This window comes from Pteropus medius, unplaced genomic scaffold, assembly GCF_902729225.1.
Source record: "Pteropus medius unplaced genomic scaffold, Ma_sr-lr_union100, whole genome shotgun sequence".
Lineage (NCBI taxonomy): Eukaryota > Metazoa > Chordata > Mammalia > Chiroptera > Pteropodidae > Pteropus > Pteropus medius.
Window position 1 is genome coordinate 21,665,204 of NW_024349797.1, and position 18,127 is coordinate 21,683,330.

An 18,127-nucleotide genomic window follows, 5' to 3' on the forward strand; every position below is an offset into this window, starting at 1 on the left:
TTCTTCCGGCCGCTCCGGCCAGAGAATGGGGGGCCCTCTGAGACCAGCCAGAGGCCAGCGTCTCAGGGCCTTTGTGACTGCTGCACTGGGCTGGCCTAAGCTCAGAGTCCCCGGGCGACTGTGGAACCTCCTGCCTGGTCTCCCTGCTTCTACCCCTGCCCCTCCCCCAGTCTCAACCTGACAGCTGGCGGAATCCTATGCACATGTGAGCCACACAAGCCTTCCCTCCTCCCAAAGGCTCCTGGGCCACCCAAGTCCCATGAAGCCCCCTCAAATCCTCTGTGGCTCCCTGGCCCCTCATGACTCTCTTCCTCCCTGGCTTCCCTGCAGCTACCACCTGCACCCGGGCCACATTCCCACCCCAGGGCCTTGGCGCCTGCCCCCTGCCCATTGCTTTTCCCCTGGACCACCTGCGGCTTCCCTCCTCGCCTCCCCCTCCGTGGTCTCCCTAACAGCCGTCTGACTTGTTCCTCTTGTCTGCGGTCCGTCTGTCTCTATAAACAAAACATAAGATGTACAGGGGGCGAGGGTGTTGTTGGGGGTCACCGTGTGGTCACGGCCGCTGCCCTACATGGTGCCTGGGACGCGGGAAGTGTGCAGTGGACGGATGAATGAGGGGGTGAGTGAAACTCGCCTCTCCCCCCAGGGAGCCGGCCCTGGCCCGCTCCCCCCAGCCCTCGTCATGGAGCCAGATCTGTTGGGGGACTTCTTGTCATGGCTCTTCCGCTGGGGGTGACACCCTCTCAACAAGGTGGACGCTGGCCCCCATCTGCCCTGCCCCAGCGGCTGCCTCTGGCCTCATAGTGGAGGGCGTGGACACTGTCTCGGTCAACCACCCCCTCCACGTCTTGGCCACGTCCGCCCTGCCCACACTTCCCCCCTGAAACTATGCCCCCACCGCTTCAACCACCCCGCCCTCTGGACACCCAAGAATGCCCAGCTGCTCCTGGGAAAACGCAACGCACCATTAAAATCTCCTCTCTCTCCCCGGCCCCCAGCCTGCTCTGACAGCATCCGCCCCGACCCCGTGACCCGGGCGGAAACCTGGGGAGCCTCAGTGCCTCCCCACGCCACGCTTTTGCCCCTTCCTTCTGCCCCTCGCCCTGGAATCTGGGGCCCCCGTGCGTCCAGCCTGCAGACCCACCCCTCCCAGGTGCTGGGCGGGAGAGGGCAGGGCTGGCACTGAGCTTGTGGGGTGCAGCGGGCGTCACAGCGTGGGGCAGGGGGGCCCGTGCTGGTGCTGCGGGAGTCATGAGGCATCCCTTATGCACTTCGGGGACCCCGTTAAGATAAGCAGAAGTACACTGTGGCCTTGGGGCCTGCACTGCGTGTCTGGAAGCTTCCAGGCTGTGTGCCCTGCTTTCCCTGTTGATATAATTCAGTTTGATCCACTTAACAAACATTTACCCAACGCGCCTCACTCCGCCCGCCCCTTGCTCCGTCACCGCCCCCCGCCCCGTACCTCCCCTTCTTCCTCCTCTGAACCCTCACCTCCTCCCCTCTGCTTCCCGTCCCTCCTCCCTTCTCTTTCCTGTCTCCCCTTCTGCCCCTTTGGAGGGATGTCAGGACTCCCCTCAGCCTCTCAGGGGAGACAGGCTTGGCCCATACGCCAGAGCCCCAAGCCACAGGCCATCTCTGATGGAGGGTGGGAAGGAGAAACAGGCTTGCTCGGTGTCTACTTCGCGGGTGGCCACGCTGTGACAGCCCAGGAAAGGGCGTCTGGGTGCGGAGAACCTCCTGGGTGGGGGTGAGGGTGTCTGGGCAGCTGGAACTCACCGGGCCCACAGGGCAGCAGCCACAGCAATCTCTCCATCACCAGCCGCTGCCTCCGGCCCCACACGGACCCAGCGCACAGATACAGCGCGTCTCGGGCACGTGCGGGTGAGGGACTGGGAACGTAGACGTGTCTGACAGCAGGGCCAAGGATGGGGACGTCATTTTGAATGCGCTCTAGGAGCCCTTGGAGGGAGCCCTCACTCATCTTCGTCCCCAGAGGGTTTAGCTCAAAGCCATAAAAACATCGAGGGTGACCAGCCCCAACCCTGTGTTCACCACGGGCGCGTTTGCATGGCCATAAACTCCTGAGTCCTCCCGGGACCCCTCGGAGAAGGAAGATGCTATTTTCCCCATGTTACAGGTGGGGAAATGAAGGCACAGAGAGGTTCCATAAACTGGCCAAGGTCACACAGCCGGGGAATGCAAGAGCAGGGCTCCAGGCCCTGGGAGAAGATGACCGACAGGTGTTTGTGGCTTTGATGAGTGAAATTGACCCCGCACGAGGGGGTGGGTGACCAGAACGGAGCTCTGGGCACGTGGTGCTGGGGTGCGGGGAAGGTGGCTCCCTTCTTCCCGGCTCGCCCATAGGCCTGACGGCGGGGAGGAGCGAATTCTCTGTTCACATACTTGTCTCCCCACTCATTCATTCATTCCTTTATTCATCAAACACCAACTGAACGCCCAGGCCCTGGGGACTCGGGGAGAACTCAGACACGGACCTCACCCGTCCGGGCCCTGCCACCCGGTCAGCAGTTTGGCCTCTAGAGAGGCAGCAGGGCAGGCAGCAGGCGGCCTGGTGACAGAGTGGCCCAGTGACTCTGAGGCCCCACGGCGAGGAGGATGGGGCTGGCTGAGCTGATGCAGGAAAATGGCATGTGTCTTCTTTGTTCCATTTGGGAGGCTGGAGCTCAACCTCATGGTGGTGGCGGGGGAGGGGGTGCGGGAGGAGGTGGGAGGAGGCGGGAGGGGGCGGGGAGGGCTGCGCAGACGCCCCTCGGCCCAGACTCACAGCCTGGCTCATCTTTCTCGCCCACTTCTCATTTATCTGGCTGCGCTGGGTGTCACTTCCTAAACCCTCCTAAAGCCTCTGCAGAATGAAACGGATGAGTAACGGAACTGCCGCCAGCCTCGGCATGGGGGACACCGGGTCTGCCCCGAGCCCCAGGCACGTCTGCCCGGAGAGTCGCCAGGAAAACTTCGAGAACTTTGTTCTGAGACTCGATTTTTCTACTATGGCCCGGAAGCTGAAACTGTGTCCCATCCACACCCCTCTTCTTCCGTCTCCCAAAGTTCTCCAAACCAAAGGGGGAAAAAAAAAAAGCCTGTGGCAGAATTTCGGGGACCTCGGAAACTGCTGAGCAAGAGCATTTAGCCTTGAATAACTGGCCTCCGAGTCAACAGGCTTTGTGAGTCACTCTTTATCATTAAGATGAAAAGTGAACTCGTTTGTCTTATCCATATTTCGTCCTTTGTTCTAAAGCGGTTCCCCCTCACTGTTTCTGAATAAAAATAGCCGCTTGACCCTGAGGTGGAAGGGCAGGGAGCCACGCCCCCTTCCCAGCTTCCATCTGGAGAGCAGAGTGACTTTCCACCCTACTTCCCACTTCCTTCTGGGCTTTTCTAAAAGATGAGGGTTCTAGGTCAACAGGACTAGTCACCCCCGCCCCGCCCCCGCGCCCTTCCCGACAGTGGCTGCAGAGTGGCTAACGACGATTCGGGGAGGCGAGGCCAGGGCAAGGGGCTCACCTTTTCACAGCACGACACCGTCCACATTCCCTTAAAAAACCTCACACTTCCAAATTCCGCCACGTGTCTCTCGAATCCATGTGGCTTCATAAACACAGCCAGAGACCAACATCCAAGGAGCAAAGAGAAAGGCCCCAAGAACCACAGTGACATCCCACCTGGACCGCCAGGTAGGAGTGAGATGGGGTCAGCCTTTCTCAGCTCGGCTGCCCTTACTAACTAGCTTACTAACTAACCAACTAGCTTACTAACTAGCTCACCAATGAGCTTACTAACTTACTTACTTACTAACTAACTTACTAACGGCCGTATCTGACGTTCAAAGCTTCCCCTGTGTTGTGCCATCTTCCCCAGCCGTGACAGGGACGACCTTGACGACCTTGACGACCTTGATGACCTTGACGACCGGGTTGGGCCCTGCCGTCCGCTGGGCCGATCAGAGCCAGGCGCTCACTCTGCCCTGTGCTGCTTCTTTTGAACGTGTCCGAGCGGCTCGAACACGCCGCTGCCAGGGGCTGGGTCCTCGCGGCTTCTTGTCGGAGAAACCACCCAGGGTTCACCAGCTGCTGGGTTCCTGCCACAGGGGCGAAACCCACATTTTGAACCAGCGTCCGAGGGCGCTGGACTCTCCGGTGGCGGCTGACTGACTCTCTGGCTGTGCTTGGGCGGCGGCTCGGCCAGGGGCTAGCACTTCGCCTGTGGCTTGTCCGGCTGTCGCCAGAGTCCCATCGGCCAGGGGTCGTGGTTTTTGTTGAAGTGAAATTCACATAACATGAAACGAGCCATTTTAAAATGAACGATTCGGTGCCATTTAGTACCTTCACAGTGTTAACACAGCGTCTCCTCCACCTAGTCCCAAAACACGTTTTTCTCCCCCAAGGGAAGCCCAGCCCCCGTGAGCAGGCGCTCCCATCCCCCTCCCCCAGCCCCTCGACGACCAGGCGGCCACCTTCTGTCTGCGGATTTGCCTATCCTGGGCATTTCACGTAAACGGGGTCACACACTGCGTGACCTTTGTGCCCGGCTTCGTTCGCCCGTCTGCCCCTCTTGCTCCGTCCGTGGGGCAGCGTGTGTCAGAACCCCGTTCCTTCCCACGGCTGAGGCATCCCCTCGCGAGGGCAGACCACATTCTGTGAATCCGTCCGCCTGTCGAGGGCCAGTGGGTTTGTCCCCGCTTTTGGCGATCGTGGTGCGTGCTGCCGGGAACACGGGTGCGCAAGTTACTTTGGGGCTATTTCCTATCATCCGCCTTCCACAGGTGAGGAAGCCGAGTTCGCGGAGGTCGGCGACTCACGCGCCTGCATGGGACCGTGGAGCATGGTGTCGGGGTCACTGTGGAGAAGGGTCAGGGCCACATGAGTCCGAACGTCCTCATCGCGTGCATGACAGCTCCCCTGCTTACCAACCTTCCCTCCTCATTCCCCGTTTTAATCCGGGATCTTCGTTCCCGGTAGAAACACCACAAAGACTGAGCGCTTTAGAAGGTCAACCAGGGGTGTTTGCAGACTCTCCGAATCCCATCTTGTCACTGCTCCTGTGTCGGTTATGCGTCTCGGTGACAGGGGCCACGGCCTGACCCTCAGACAGGAATGTGCGTATGCGTCCAGGAGACTGAGCAGGGAGGGCGGGAGCTGTGACAGGGCTGTCCCACACACGCCTGGGCTCAGGCGTCGGCTGCGCCCCAGTGTCTGTCCCAGCTGGAGGCCGGGGAGTCCACCGTTAGTGATGGAGACGGAGGCACGTCAGGCCCCTTCATGGTGGACACTTTGCCCAGCGAGACATGAAGGGTCATCCTATGAGCAGGGAGAAAGGCCCAGCAAAGGAGGCGGTGGGTGGGTATGAAACCGTGGATGGTTAAAAATCATCCTCATTTCCTACGCTGGGATCGGGGCAGCTGGGCAGGAATCGAGGGGACTTGTGGGAACCAGGCATCTAAGGAGAGAGCCCCCAAACACCCCAGATCCCCAAATTACGAAGTTATTTTTCAGAGGCAACAGAAGCCGAGCCAGCCTCGGGGTGTGACGAGGAGGCCAGCTCCCAGCTGGAGCTATGGCAGGCTAGGCAGTCTCTGAGTCCGAGAGCTGGCCCTCCGGCCCACAGAAGCTGTCACCTACCCCTCTGGCCTTCGCCAGCGCACATGACTGGGTGACATGGAAAAGCAAATGGCACCAGCGTAGCTGCGTTTGCGAGTCAGTCCCTTAGAAAGCGGGGTGCACGGCCTCCCTCCCCACGAGTCTCGCGTGTGTGCCTGTCGGAAGGTATGTCCTGCAGCCCGGCGGCCACGGACTGCGCTTCCTGCCCGGGCGGAGGGCGCGTGGAGCCTAGGACGGCACACGGAGCCTTTTTAGCGTCTGGAGCCTGCCTTTGTTCTCCAACAGCTTCCCTGAGACAATTTATCCATCATGGCGATCCCCGGTTTAAGTCTATAATTCGATCGTGCTTCATGAGCGTGCGGAGCTGCGCGACCATTGCCACAATCCAATGTTAGAACCTTCCCATCGGGGAGAAGGGCCCCCGTGCCTCTGGATTTGGTTTCTCGGATCTTCGCTGCCGGAGGCTGCTCTCCCCGCCCCAAGAATCACGGGGGACTCACGGGACTCACGGGAGTGCTTCGTCCCCTGCCGTCCCGTTCCAAGGCTTTCCGTGGACCCGCTCACCTAACTGTCACGGCTGCCAGCTGGGGCGGGTCTCCTTAGCATCTCCCACTCACGGCCAGGGAAGCGGAGGCAGAGAGCGGCCGAGCTACCTGCTGTGGCGGGGGGAATGGTGGCCCCCCACAAAGCTTGTCCACGGCTTCCCCCCAGGACCGTGAGTGTGCCCGCGTTTGGGAAAAGGCTCCGGAGACGAGATCGCCCTCGATTGTCCCCGTGGGCCCCGAATCCCGTGGCAGGGGCGGAAATAAACGCACACCCGCTGATGGAGAAGCGCCAGGGCCGGCTCCGCGGAACCGCCAGCGTGGGGATCCGGCGCCACCACCGGCCACCAGCGGAGCCCGCGGGCGGGCGGCCTCGTGGAGGGAAGGGGGCGTGGATGGCGCCGGGGGCTGGGGCGGGCAGGGGCTGCCCACTGGAAGCGGGTGGTCTCTGTGGTTCATTAGGGTGTATTTTGTTTCTCTGGTTGGTCCCAAATTGGAAGCGGGGACAGAAATTAGGGCCACTGTGGGCCATCGACCAAGCTTGGCCACAGGGGGCCAGTGGCTGCAGAGTCACTGTTAGCTTCCTGGACTGTCCCTGGGCTGGCCCCTGGCCCCTGCGAGTCCCACTCCCAGCCGGCGGGCTTCCCGTGGTTACCGTAGGCGAGGGGCTGGCCTCCTTCTTGGGCAGGGGCTCGGGCGGTGAGCCCGAGTTCTGTTGTCCTGGCCGCTCTGGTCATTGTCCTTTTGTACGTTTGGTCTCTCACCAGTGTCCTTATAAGAGACCCACAAAGGAGAAGCCCGTGGGAAGAAATAGGCAGAGATTGGAGTGACACAGCCATAAGTCAGGGATGCCTGGGACCACCAGAAGCTGGCAGAGGCCAGGAAGGACCCTCGCCTAGAGCCTTCGGAGGGAGTAAGCTCCTCCTGACACCTCGATATTATACTAGCCTCCAGTATAACAAGTGAGACAAGTTTCCATTGTTTTCAGCCACCAGGTTTGTGGTGCTTTGCTATGGCACTCCAGGAAATGGACACATTTGCCCAGGGTCACACGGTTGGTGAGGACTGGGTGCGAGCCAGGCCAGGCCCTGAGAGGGGCTCTGGCCAGCGGCCAAGGTGAGGGCAGGCGATGGGGCAGGCAGAGCAGAGAGGACTCAGACTCCATGCTGATTCGAAGCAGAAAATCGAGGCCACATTCATTCATTCATTCATTCATTCAATATTTGCTCAGATGCCACAATGGCCTTGGTTTCTTGTGGGTCACGGGCCTTGGGCTAAACTTGTTCTTCAGACCTGTCTGTCCTTGACCCTGTTAGAAGTCTCCTGATTAATGCCCTTGGCCCAGGTGCCTGAAAGCACCCCTTCCAGGCTGTCGGCCCCAAACCCCGGGAGCATTCAGGCTTTCCTCCGAGCTAATACCTTAGGAATTGAGGGAAAATCCAATTGTCACATCAGTGTCACTGTTGATGGCCTTGCTTTATTCTTCCCCTCATTTTGTTCCTGAATGGTCTTAAGGTGACTTAAAGTGACACCCGCACAGAAAGTTAGCTTAGATGGAGGCTGGGCTGCCGGTGGTAGGCAGTGGGCGCAGAGCGGGCATGCAGAGGCCAGCTCAGGCCGTGGGGTGCGTGCTAAGCTTCCTAGCAGCAAGAAGGAAGAGGGTCCCGGGGTTGTGGGAAATACAAGCAGAGCGAGGGCTAAGACTGTGGCCCAGAGCGGGCCTCGAGCCGGACGTTGGCATATGGCCACAGCAATGTTTGCGATAAAAAAGGCATTCATGCTGGACCCTTTCTCTGCTGGGCTGGCCAGATCTGCTCCTTGGATGGGGAAGGATGGTCTGTTTTGTCCCCGTGAGTGGCTGTCTCTGCCAGTCGTGGTGCCCGCAGAGGCGAGGACGTGGCTTGGGAGGCCTGTCAGAGTCCAGGCTGGGCTTGTACGCACTCGGGGAGAGAGCGGAGCTGCTGTGCGCAGGCGTCCTGTGTGGCGGTGACTGCCCTGCGCGAGTTCCAGGACCCCCGGGAGGGGGCCGGCCAGGGCCCGGGGAGAGGAAAGACGGTGGGATAGAGCAGAGCCCAGCGGCTGCATCCTGCTGCTGGATCCAGCCATGCCTGACACCACGACGTCCTCCCCAGGCCTCTCAGTTAAGTGGATCGACAAAGTTCTCACAAACCGCTTTCCACAAATCATGATTGGAAGAAACAACCCGGGCCCGCACGAGACTAAAATATGAGGATGGGGTGTGGGGGGCACTTTCAGGTGACCTCTGATTCCTGTTTCTCTCATCCACGCCTCTGGCGGCCTTCGGGCGATGGAGGGGCCAGCTGTGCCCCCCGAACCTGGGGTCTGGGGTCCCTCCTTGGTTCTCTTCACAGATGATGGGGGTGACACGGTGGTCCTCGTCAAGCCGTCGAGTGTTCACATGGGTCAGACCCACCTGCGTGGGTTTTGGGGAGGGGGCTGTAGTAAGGATCAATGTAGACAGGTGCTGATCCGTAGACCTCACAGGCCACAGGGTGAAGGTCCCCAGAGGCCCCCAAAAGAATACCGCATGCCCCTCGTCCTGTCACCCCAGGTCAGGTTAGCCAGCACAGGAATAAGAATACAATTGTTTTTTCTTAGAAAGTGTTCAGTTTCTTCAGCAGGACGCAGGAGGGGAGGTGACCTGGACGTTGTTGAAGCACTAGCGTTTTGTTTTCAGATCCCCTTGGTCCTTCCTGCAGAACAGGCTTTCTCAGCCTTGGTTCTGTCGGGGCTGGAACATTCTCTGCTGTGGGGACTGCCCCGCGCATTGTAGGGTGCTGAGCAGCACCCCTAGTCTCTGCCCACCGGATGCCGGGAGCATCCTTTCCCACTCCCAGTTATGACAGCTGGAAATGTCTCCAAACATTGCCCAATGTCCCCCTCGGTGGGGGAGGGGACACGATCGCCTGGGTCGAGCCCCACTGTCTCCAGCTCAGACACCAGAAGACAGAAAGAAAAGAGGGAAGAGAGAAGTTAAAAATTTGGGGTGATTTTTTTTTATTATTATAGTAAAATACACACGACATAAAATTGACTATCTTAACCACTATCGAGTGCGCTCGTCAGGGCGTTAAGTACGTTCATGTTGATGTGCCATGGTCACCGTTACCCATTTCCAGGACGCCGTCATCTTCCCAAACGGAAGCCCTGTACTTACTAAATGACAGGTCTAACCTGCTGTCTGCAGGCACAGCACACGAATATGCCACCCCTGATCCGTGGGATCGCAGTTGTCCATTTGTCACTGGCTCATCTCACGCAGCGTAATGTCCTCGAGGTTCGTCCACGTTGGAGCATGTGCAAGAAACTGCTTCCTTTTTAAGGCCCACCGATGGACACTTGCTGTTCCATCTTTTGGCTTTTGTGAATAACGCTGTCGTGAGCATGGGTGAACAAATTTATTGGAGTTGCTGCTTTCAGTTTTTGGGGGGTCTATATTCAGAAGTGGAATTGCTGGATCATACGGTAATTCCCTGTTTAACTTTTTGAGGAACCATCGTACTGTTTAGAAGTTAATTCTTGACTTTTGAATTTCCAAAGAAGTTGGAAGGAGAGTTGGGGGCAGGTGGGCATGGCATGGATACTGTCTGCTACATCAGCCCCCTCCCCCCGAATTTCCAACGTCGGGGGGCGGGTGCGGCAGTGTAGGGGTGGGGAACTGAGGGCTGCCTTGTGCCACCCACGGGACAGATCCTCAGAAGCGCTGAGTTCTAGGATGCCTGACTTCGTGGCTTGAGATTCGTACTGTCACACTGGGCCCAAAGTTCTCCGCCGTGGAACGTGACCATGGTATTTCGAGTCTGGAAATACTTGCAGGATGGGACTTGCCCAAGTCTTCCACGGACCATAAAGTAATTTCCATAGGCAGCTGAGGGACACCTCGCTTGGAACCCTTGGAGTGCCCACCGGTTCTCCAAGATCAACATGGCTCCGGCTGGCCGAGGCCCGGACAAGGGACCCTGCAGTGCGGGGCCTGACGGGCGGCTGGCGGAAGCTGCACGCCGGCCACTTGGAACGAGGCCGCAGTCTCAGGCCCCTGCACTGGTGGCCTCTTCCTTGGTGGCGGTAAGTGGTAGAATCAGGTGTCTGGAGGGGGTGGATAATAAAGGCTGTCTGTCTGTCTGTCCGTCTGTCTTTGGGGCCCATGTTGACTATGGCAAGACTTCAGCAGCCCCGGCATAAGGGGTCTGGTCTCTGAGAGTCATGAGTCACCACAAGGGTGGGGCCCACAGTCTGCTCAGCTCCCTCAGCGAGGAGGGCACTGCGCTCCGAGGGGCAAGGTGCAAGGCGGGGTCAGCAGGGTCAGCGGGGACCTTGCTCCTGCCCCCTGCCCTCCCCGCCTGGCCAGCCCTTGCACCCGCCAGCTCTGTGCCTGGACATAGGGTCCCGTCTGCCTAGTTCTGGGTCGATTTCTCTCGATGCACCACTGCACACAGAGCCCAGGGGAGGCCAGGCTGGAGGAGTGGACTGCAAGGCTGCTCTGAAGACCCCAGGAGGCCTGGCCTCAGGGTTGGGGTTTGGTGAGGCTCCACTGTCTCTCTGGCTGTTGGGGTGACTTTGAAAGAGGAGCTGTTGAGGGACTCACTCTGCCCATAGCTGTGGGCGTCAGTCCTGGCTGCTCCCCTGACTGGCTGTGTGCCCTTGACCTCTCTGAATCTTTTGTCATTGGACGCGTGGGACCTGCTATGTGGTGAGGGCAGGTGTCAGGTGATGTGCGCCAGTGCGGGCGAAGCCCCCACATACTTACTGCCAGGCACAAAGTGAGAGGGTGGCGAATGCTCCGTGGACATGGCCTGGGAGGCCACCAACTTCAAGTACGAGAGTCTGGTGTTGGGTTGACAGCGGGGAAGGGGTCTGCGTGGGTCTTCGGGAGAAGAAGGACCTGACAGAGCCAGACTCCACACCGGGGACAGAGGCCGAGGGTCGGGGGATGGACACGGAACTCCAGCGGGGAGCTGATGCCAGCCCTGTGGCACCTGTCCCCCTGGGCGTCCCCTGCAGTGGGTGGCCCTCTTCTGATGCCACCAATGCACTTCCAAGAAACAAAGAGGGCAGGGCCGCCAAGCACACGGGCCACCTGGAGCCCAGGTGTGGGGGAGCTGGGGGGCAGGCGGGCAGATCCGACCCATGGGGACGCCGACCCGGGCTGAGGAGCCGGAAATCCCGAAGCAGATGCGAGACGGGCGACATGATGGAGGAGGGTGGTCCGGTGGGTTTCGGGGGTCTGCGCCCACATGGGGATCCCCCCACCACAGCGCGAAACCACACGGTGGGTCGAGTCTGTGTAAAGGGGCCGAGATGGGGCCCAGGGCGTCCGAGGTGCCTGCTAGCTCTCTGTCAGTCCCCAGAGCTCAGGGGCCCACACTGTCCCCGGGGAGGGACGAGGGGGAGCTTCGGAATATTGTCTGCGGAACCTGTCGGGGAGTGGCCACCCCGGTCCTCCAGAGTTCCTGGGGTTCTGGGAGAGCCAAGTGGGAATCTCTTTCCTCTGAGGCTGCATGGGGACCAAGAGAGCCACGGCTTTGCACTTGGCGGGCACCCAGCCACATCAGGTCCCCTCCTCCTTGTGGAAGGTGGGAGCGAACTCCTGCCCTGCATCTGATGAGCTGAGAGGTTTTATGGGCAGTAAAGTGCTAAATGAACGAGTCAGTCATCTGGTAAACTAGAAGTGCTTGGGAAAACAAGGCAGGTCACGGACAAGGCGGATTCGACTGACACCCGAGGAGGTGAAGCAGCGAGTTGTGCGGGGTCTGGGCAGAGCGCGCTCTCAGAGGAGACAGCCGTGCCCAGGCCCTGGGGAAAGGGGCCCCTCTGGTGTCTGGGCAAGCTTGAGGGGGCCGGTGTGGCTGGAGCAGGGGGAGAGAGGAGAGAGGGCTGTCAGGTGCCAGGCGGGGGCTCCAGAGCAGGTGGGGGTAGAGCTGGATGACACGGGCTGTGGTTAATGGCCCGTCACAAGGCGGGAGTGGTTTGGCTTTCATAGGCTCACCCCGCAGGGGAGAAGCTGGAGGAGCAGCCAGGAGGTTGTCATCATGAAGGCTCAGACAGGTGGTGGCACAGAAGGGGAGAGAAGTGACTGGATTCTGGGCACGTTTTGAAAATAAAGCCGACGGGACTTGCCGATGGCTTTGATGTGGGGTATGAGAGAAGGACAGTGACCAGGATGCCCCCGGGTACCGGCCTGAGCGATGGGAGCGTGGAGCTGGCACTCACCTTGTGAGCCTGAGAAAGCGACCAGGGGGTGGTACGGTTGCGGTGGTGGCTGAGCTGGGCCGAGTCCACCTCCTGCTTCCCAGGCGACAGTGGCCCTCAGGACTGGACTTTGCACCCCCAACCCCCAGCCCCCAAACTAAGAAGAGTTGTCAGGCTGAAGAAAGGCGAGAGGTCTCAGGGCCTAAGGAGGGAGAGAGCTGCATCCACGCTGGGGGCACAGGTGCCCAGAGGGCCCAGCCTTCCAGAAAGCCGTGGGACGCATGGCGGATGAGATGCAGGCCGAGGAAGCTGGAGATGGTCTTCTCCTCTCATAAATGCGTGTGGGCATGCACACACACGCGCACACACACGCACACACGCGCACACTCCCCTCTGGGTCATAAGGATATAAATATTCACGAGGTTATCGGTGACTGTGTCTTCTTATATGTATCTCTAAGTTGTCTAAAATAAATGCATGTTACTCGTATCAACCAGAAGAAAAACCATATTTTTTCCCTTTAAAAGATTTCCATCATCTTAGATACAGAGATTCTACTACTGAGGAACAATTGAAAGCAATTCATCTGCAACAGGAGAAAACCATTAGACACGATGACACCGTACAGACTGCCTCTACTGAAAACAGTACGATTTCAATCATAAATGTTCTAAATAAACATTACCTTCCAACTGTGGTGCAAACCACTCAATGAGCTATTGTGTAGCCATGGATACTTTGTCTCCGTTGAATTTATATAAACAGAGGGAAATATTTCTGTCTGGGAACCGAGTAGAAACAAGATTGCAGATGAAGCCGGGTCTCTGCGTGCAAAACAAACCGGAAGAAAATGGCCAGAAAAAAGACTAGAAGGAAATGCATCCTGTCAAGGTTTTCTGTGGAGAGGAACCACAGTTGATTTTTTCCTCCTTAAATTTGCAGCCTTCCCTAACATTTCCTCGAAACAGCGTGTATTTTTTCAGAAGAGAAAACAACTCCAAGTTGCTTTCATTTTAAAATCCTACTCAGGCTTCGAAGCCCAGTAAAAGGTGAGCTTCCTCACAGAACACCTTAATTCCTGTCCCAATGTGTCTTGTCCTGCTGCAGGTACAATGGGGGCAGGGGTGGGGGAGGGGAGGTCAGGAAACATCCTTCAAGCCCTCAGGGAGCTTCGGTCCGGGGGACCACCACGCCGGGCAGGCCCAGAGATACAGTGGAAGGTTCAGGGCCCAGGAGTGCCCCTGGGAGAGCCCAGGCTGGCCCCCTTCTCTGCTCTCACCTGGTCACCTGGTCCGGTGCCGCCCCAGGTGAGAGTGGCCGTCAGTTACTGGCCAAGGCCTCTGGGTGGCTCCACCTGCCCTAGGCTGGAAAATGTCCCTGCCCTGCTTCTTACCCCTCCCAGCTGGCTCCTTCTTGGAATGTCTGTCCCTCCTGCTGGCAGCAGCTGAGAGGCTGGGAGGTCCTCCTCCTTCTAGTCAAGGTATGGGGGGGTGGGCGGGGAATAAGCCATGTGCATCCCAAAAACTTGATGTTGGGAACAGAAATATGCTTTTAATACGCTCACTTTAGAGTAGAGAAAGTCAAAGATCTGGGCCACGTGTCACCTGGGGGGCGGGATGAAGGCAGGAGATCAGGTACACACGGGGAGGGGGCGGGTGGGGGGGAGGGTGAGGCTGACCACAGACCGTGTGGGGCACTGGGCAGGGGTCCCTCACTCCCTCCGCCTCCCGTCCCTCCCTGTCTCACACAGTGGGGTGGCCTCTGGCTTCTCCCAGTCTCCCCCACTCTGCCCTCCCACACATCCGAGCGCCTCTGAGACGGGCCTGGGCGCCCCTCCGGTGCGGCCCTCCAGCCCAGCGACCAGGCCTCGGCCGTCGTGACGCCAGGGTTGCTGCTTGGCTGGGCTCTGCAGGGGCGTGATGGGAAGTTTTATTGACCGGGCCCCGAAGTCTGGATCTTGTCTGAGGCAGCTGTCTGTGAGCACTCCCAGGAGGGGTGAGAACACCCAGCCACCTGGCTGAGCTGCTGGGAACGACGGTCAACGGTCGCAGTAACTGGAAGGCTGTGGCCTCCATGGGGCCTAGTAGGGGGAGAGCAGCTCAGCCGGCGCTGGGCGCCTTCCCGCCGCACATGACCGCTCAGCTCCGTGAGACAGAGACCTGTGTTGTCACCGTCCCCCTCCTGGGCCTCGGGGTCACCGCTGGGGCCTAACGAGCCCTGGGCCACACCCTCCAATCCCACTCTGGGGCCCACAGGGCTGATCGGCTCCTCCCTGGCCTCCAGTCTCCCCTCGGCCCGGCCTCCCCCATCCGCCACCGCCGATAGGGACAGGCAAGCAAGAGGCAATAACCCAATGCATTGCCACCTTAATGCTCACACAATGGAGTGTGAAATTCTGTGTTTCCAAAAGTTGTTCTTGGCCACGCCCCTCGTCCTCCGGGCAGGGGGAGTTGAGGAGACCCGGGGGACGTGGTGTGACCCCTGGGACATGAGTTATGACATGGCTGGGAGAGCTCAGGTGGAAGGATTTATCACCCCGGAAAGGGCCTTCGACAGGCTTCATTAGGCCGAGAACGATAATGAGTATCTCCCCTTCACCTGTTGCCATTAGTAACGGTGGCGCTTATCTCCCGGCCACACGTCCCCTTCTTTTAAGAAATGCGCATGAGCCAGGGAGGAGAGCGGACCCCCGGCCCCGGCCCCCTCCTTCTCCACGCCGGGCCGGCAGGGGGCGCAGCGGGCTCGCCGAGAGCTGGGCGGTGGCCAGGCCAGGGCCGTTGTCCCGACCTTCCGGGGGCCGGGGGACGTGCGGGGAGGAGAGGCGGCTGTCTGGAGACTTCCAGGCCCTGGCCACTTCCTGGGGCCCCCCTGGCGGGGCCGAGCTCCCGCCAAACGCAGACCTTCTTCCTGTGTGTTTCACCTTGAGCAGAAGAAAGGCAGGGAGGTGGGGGCAATTGCCTGAACCTCCCGCCCACTTCCAACTCTGGGCTGCTGCCTCCAGCCCCCTCCTCCTGGCCCTCAGGCCCCAGGCCCATCTCTGTCCTCCCGGCCTCCCAGCCAGGCCTAGCGGTGGCCTCATTGCTGTCCCCACTGTCCCCACACCCTTTCCTCCCCCACGGCCGCTGGGTGATCACTGAAGCTTCTGAAAGCTGTGACCCCCGTCCTTCCCCTTCTGAGAGCCTGTCCGAGGCTCCTCCAGACACCGCCCAGCGCCTGGCATTCGGGACCCCGGCCGGGCAGCCCCTCCGACCGTCAGCCTCAGAGACAGCTGCTCCCCTCACTCCGCGGGTCTCTGACAAGGCTCCCAGAATAGCCAGGCATACCGGCGCCCTGGCCTTCCCTGGCGCGGGCTTGTCCTGCCGACAAGGCCTCCCCCTCCCCTGCATTTGGCAAACTCATTTGTGCCCTTTGAGGCCCATCCTCAAGGTCACCTCCACTGGGAAGCCTTCCAAAGGCTCTCAGGCCCGGCCTGGGCTGCCTCGGGCGCTCTGGCAGCTCTGCCAGGGGCGAGGGGTTCCTGTCCAGCTCAGCGCTGTGCCGCGCTGGGGCCTTCGGGTCAGAAGTGCCTGCTTGTTCCCCCGCTGCTGAGCACTGCTGGCTGCCATGGGTACGGTGGACCCGGAGGCGGCTCCTGACACCATGTCCAGCTTGGAGGTCAGGACTCTGGGGCTTAGCAGTGTCCACCGCTGGCCGGACCCCACAGTCGGCCATTCTGTCGGTCCGCGGTCTTCTCCACAGCCACCCTCCCTGTCCAAAATCCCGGCCTTCTCCCTGGGGGCTGCACCGAAGGAAGACGCAGCGGGGTGTGACCGGTAGTGGGGTCCCGGCTTGTCACGCGGGGCTCCTGGGGGCAGACGCACGTTCGGTGGTGGTCTCCGCGACCCCCAGTCGCTGCTCCGCCCGCGAGCGCGCTGGCCGGCTCCTCCTCGGGGCCGGGGAGAGAGGGTCGGCCCTGCGTCTGTGTAGCGTCTCGTGTTGCAGGATGGGCTTGTGCTGTTGACATGTGACAGAGTTGAGGAAGTGGCCTCAGGTGGAGGGAACAGCAAACCTGAGGCCTGGAGGCGGGTTTCGTGTGGGCAGCCGGGAGGCAGGTGTGACGCAGGAGCTAGGACTGGGTCCCCGGGGGGAGTGGGCTGCAGGATCCGGACGCTCTTTGGGTTTTGCACGGAGCGGGAAACGGAGGCCTGGGCTGGGAGGGGGGCGGGAATGGGCCGGCACGCTGCGGCTCAGTACACCCTGTATCTGCACAGGCCCGTCGCCGGCCGGCCCGCGGGCTCCTGGTGGCCTGTCCCCGGCCTGTGTCCCTGCCCCCTGGGCCGTGGGGACAACGTGAAGGAACCTAGCAGCATGCGGGCCACCTTGCTGTCACGGTCCTCAGACTTGCTAATAGCCTGTAACTACAGGCCAGGAGAGATGGGCCGTCTTGGTCACGTGACCCTCTTTCCAGCGCGTGGTTTTGCTTCTTCCCCTGCAGCTCCGAGGGAGAGGAATCCCTCCTCTCGAGGAAGAGTCCCCGCAGATGTTCTGATGAAGTCGGGGCCAGGGAACAGATGAAGAAATGCCACGACTCGTGTTCGCAGACCCCTCCCTGCCAGCTTCTGTCTCGACAAGCAAGGGAGACTGAGAGGAGGCAGGCGGCTGTGAAGACGGGAACACGCCCAGCGCTCTGCTGGAGGCGGTGTCCTCGTCACGTGACAGTCGGGGGGCCCGGGGTACCCACACGCTGTCCCTCTGGCCAGTCACGCCTGGCCACTCCCAAGCAGGTGGCCGGGCTCTGCGGAGCGAGGCGCCTGTGGGGAACCCCTCTCAGTGCCCCTGGGAGAGGCTCCGTCACCCCTGAGGTCACGGGGCGCGTTCCTAACCAACGTGCTAACGATAATCAGTATTAGTGGTGTCTGAGCCTGGCTCACTGCTCCCAGCTCTCCTGCCGAGCCCCGCCCCGCGGCCTTGCCAGAGCTCGGGACGGGGCACTCAGGGTAGGGGGCCTTGGCTTCACCTGTCATGGATGTGGACCCTGAAATTCGGTGGGGCTCCAGACAGCAGCTCGCAGGCGCCAGGCGGGCAGTGGTGGGTGGGACTGGGTGCTGAGCGAGGAAGTGAAGCTTGTCGTAAGCGTCGGTCCAGTGGGGAGTAGGTATTTTTAGGGTTGGGGGTGGCCCCGAGATTGCAAAACCAACCCTGCCCAAGGAGGCCTGGCTGCTACCTTTTCCCTGACATTTACTGAGCTCCTATTGTTTGCCTTCGTGGGACCCTCTGCAGCTTACTGAAGGGTCTTCCCCACAGATTCCCACAGATAAGGGGAGGACCCTTGTCCCCAAGAAGCATCCCCTGTGCCAAGGAACTGCCGGTCCCTGAGTGTCCAAATCCCAGGGGAGCTGGGAAACAGGAAAGAGCCAGGGCTCTGTGACCAGGAGGAGGCCCAGCAGAGGCTGTTGGGAGCCTGGGGGTTCGGGCCGAAGCTTGAATTATCAGGAGAGAGGAGGCACAGCAGGAGAAGGAGGGGCCTCCTCTCTGTGTCCAGTGGAGAGCAGAGCGGTGTGGACAGGTCCCCCAGGGGGCCGCAGAGATGGGCCACACTCAGAGAAGAGACAGGAGACTGTGGAGTAGAGAGAGAGGCTGAGGGCCAGAGCCCCTGCTTACTTCCCCCGGGGCCTATGAGTGGGTAGGGTGCCCTCGAGCTAAGGAGTGGAGAGACGGGAGGTGGACTGGGGCCTCACGGGACCAAGAGAGAGCAGAGACGGGGCAAGGGACCGGTTGAG